Source organism: Pinus tabuliformis, chromosome 5_2, assembly GCF_031772625.1.
Source record: "Pinus tabuliformis cultivar Carrire ecotype Pingquan chromosome 5_2, CPIR1, whole genome shotgun sequence".
Classification (NCBI taxonomy): domain Eukaryota; kingdom Viridiplantae; phylum Streptophyta; class Pinopsida; order Pinales; family Pinaceae; genus Pinus; species Pinus tabuliformis.
Genome location: NC_142306.1, coordinates 570,069,556 through 570,073,071, shown reverse-complemented (window position 1 = coordinate 570,073,071; position 3,516 = coordinate 570,069,556). Strand labels below are relative to the sequence as shown.

The 3,516-nt window shown below is 38.9% G+C and overlaps 1 pseudogene; it reads left to right on the top strand.

The window, feature by feature from the left end:
• The first annotated feature begins 246 nt into the window (after positions 1-246).
• LOC149160240 (uncharacterized) lies at positions 247-715 on the top strand (annotated as a pseudogene).
• Positions 716-3,516: the final 2,801 nt, after the last annotated feature.

The following is a 3,516-nucleotide window of genomic DNA, read 5'->3' as shown; positions in this document are numbered from 1 at the left end:
AAAGTAAGTTTCAAATATTCATATAGAACATCTAACAATACCTTAAAATTTACCGTCAAAATAAAGACTTTCCTAATGACTGACACGCACACCACTCCTTTGTAGTAGTCGGTGCCGACCTTGGAATGCCTTCAATATATCTCTTGGATCGCTTATAAATACATATCCTCCGATGTTAAGAGGTTTGTATGAAAATTCTCTTCATTGAAGAATTACGAATAACCAGAGCATAGAAACTTGAAAGCAATGGTGTACACAGTTGATGCAGAGTATGACTGGCTATTCAAGGTTGTGCTCCTAGGGGACAGTGGTGCAGGAAAAATGAGCTTATTCTCCAGAATCGCCGATGATATCTTCCTACAGAATACGAAGCCAACTGTTGAAGTAGAATTCGCCACCCACACCAAAGAGATCAATGGTCAGATCATCAAGGCTCGGCTTTGGGACACTACCTGTCAAGAAAGGTACTTAAAGTCTACTTTAAGAATAGTTTGATAAATTTGATTTTAAGAATATTTTGGAATCTAATTATTGTTTGACGACCTTATCATTTTTTTTAAATGCTTATCTGATTATATTGTATATTGTGATTAGATTTCGTGCTATAACAACTTCATACTATAGAGGATCAGCAAGAGCATTAGTGGTCTATGATATAAGCAGTTGGCTGAGCTTTGAGAACACAGAGAGATGGCTGAAGGGTCTGAGGGATTAGAACACTTTTAATCCCTTAAAATTTGTGTTGGTAGGGATTTTTTTTTTTGAGATAGGTGTGATGGGTGTGTAAGGGATGTTTTATGTCCCCTGTTTCCTTTTCCTTGACATATATAACAAACTCTATTTCATGGGTGATGGAGTCGATGGTGGCTTCATTCTGTGCCACAATTGTGAGCTTTCTCCACAGAGTTCCGCTCTCTATGGTTTGAGTAGTAGGCCTATTTGGCAGAGAAGGATTAGAACACTTTTAAGATTTTTATCAAGAATGTTAACGGAAGACCTTTACCCTCTTAACAAGGAGCTCAAGCTATGTCAAAATTCTAAAACATACCTTAGAGAATAAATGGGGCATACTAGAAATATACCAAAGTTGTAATATTAAGGGAATTTTATTTAAGATTCTTTAAGATTTGTGACGTATATATAGAATGCTTACAACATATGCAAAATGTAATTTTGTTTTTTCTTTGAGATGAATAAAATTACGGATGTCTTTTCTTAGGAAAAAAATAAGAATTGGTGTATATATAAGAGGTTAGGATGAATAATAAACAATATATAAGTGTGTATGATGAAAGGTTTGTACCTCTAGATATTTGATTCCTTTGGATGCTTGGTAGATCCAGAATTGCTACGATTATGAAACACCAAGACAAGTGGTCATGTCTAAAGACATTGTTGCTTAGATCCCACTGGCCATGAGGACCAATTAACATGGAGTCCTTCTGCCTTTAAATAGGCTACAATAGAAATTAATACCATGGGAAAATCCATGGGTTCTCACAATACTAGAGCTCAAAAACCACTGGTAACTTGATTGTGTCAAGTTTACTTGAACCACCCTAACAATCCACCCCTTAAACTTGACTCAGGGAGATTAACCTAGTCCCAATCATTCATCAACCAATTCAACTGAGATTTAACATCTCCCCCAAGCTAGGATACCAGTACACCTATGTTGTGGCCAGCAACACCCCCCCCTTGTTCATTTAAGTGTTGTCCAAAATACTAAATGAATGGGGACCCTTAGTTAAATTTTAGGAAAAAAGTAAGAGTTTCCTTTCTTCAAAATAAGGTTACCATCGTAAGCTTAGAAAGGTCCTTTGAATATTTTTTAACCTAAGTCTATGATAAGGGAAATATCTTTAAAGCCGCGTTGCAAAAAAGATAGGAAATGCCTCCATTTCTCTATAATATCGGTATGCGCAAGACTCTCGTGTTAAGCATAATATCGCATCGCAATAAAGTAATTCTCATAAAGAAAAACTTCAAGATTTACCGATCTGCGATAACGCCGATCGCAAGATCGCATATCGCAGAAATGAGCTGACAAGATTCAACCAACATTAAACTTCTGCGACCTGCGATGTTGCGATCGCTGCGATATTATGTTCGCGCGATCTGCGATGGTGCGATTTGCGATGGCGCGATCTGCGATGTTACGTAAGCAAATCATAATCCCTCGGGCACGCCATTCAAAGAAAAGCCACTTACCATAATCTGACTCAAGATCATGCGCTTTTAATGATAGTAAATGAATTAGTTGTCAGCTATTAAATGCAATGAGGACGCGTGCTTTTGTAAAGAATTACTTCACGTAAGGTGGCATATTTGATATATCTGTTGCATTTAAAACTCTCCCATCACCTTTCTTGATCAGTCATTTCCATTTCACTCGTAATCTGCAGGAACGAAGAGCTAAGACGATTCAAAGCCAAACGCAGGAAGAAATGGGAAAGAAAAATAAAGCTCAAGGCTCTGAGGCGAAGGAAAAGACGAAGGAGATGGCGCCTTTGTATACAGACATAGCCTGTAACAGAGACGCAGGGATATCGACATGGGAAAGCATGTATAGGCTGCTTGAAGAGGAAAATCCTAGAATAATGAAGGTTGATGTTGTCGCGAGCTCATAACGCTCTTCCGAGGCGTCCTTGGAGGAGCTATCATGTTCATTTCTTCACCAGATAGCGGCAAGGCCCAAAATTCTACCATATACGGATATGATCAAGTGGATACTTGACAATGCAGAGATGAACAACAGACAATTCAAGGTTCAAGGACATGGGCTCATTGGATCATTCGCTGCGCAAGATTTAAAGCTTATGTATCATCTTCCTGAACCGCAGGCGACTTACAATGCACAATTCATTAAGAAATTTGCGGCAGAAAACCCAAGCCTAGCAGAGACCACCAAAGATTGGTCCAGAAAAGAGGAGCCGCTCAAAAAAGATAAAAATGGTATGTACAACACTGGTTCCCTCACCTCTCCATATTGTTTTGCTGCGGCCATGCTTTGTAGATTGTTTGGGATGCTGGATATCAATAAGTTTTCGTCTGAATGGCTACCACTAATAGATGCTGCCACAAATGCCGATATTATGGATTGGGCTAAGATCTTTTCTGATAATCTATACACGGCTATTATCAATTACCGGTCTAAAAGATCCTTGTCTCAAAGGATCTATCCTCCTTTTTATCTGTCTGCTTATGTTATGGATTCTATTTGTTATGTGTCTAAATTTCCTACTATGGGGTGGAAATGGACTACCCAAGACCCATTACCTATCCATGTTTATCATAAGGTGTTATGGTATTCTCAGTTCGTCCCACACTTCTACCAGATTTGTCACGGGCTTATCTTACCCTTGTATAGAATGATGTATGATGAAGACCCACCGAGGTGCTCACCCGAGGCACAAATAGACATCATCCCCATCGCAAGATGGTTCGGGAAGAATGGTTCACCTATATTAGAGTGTTTGGAAGCACTGTACCTCCTCATGTCTTGCCTTTGTATAT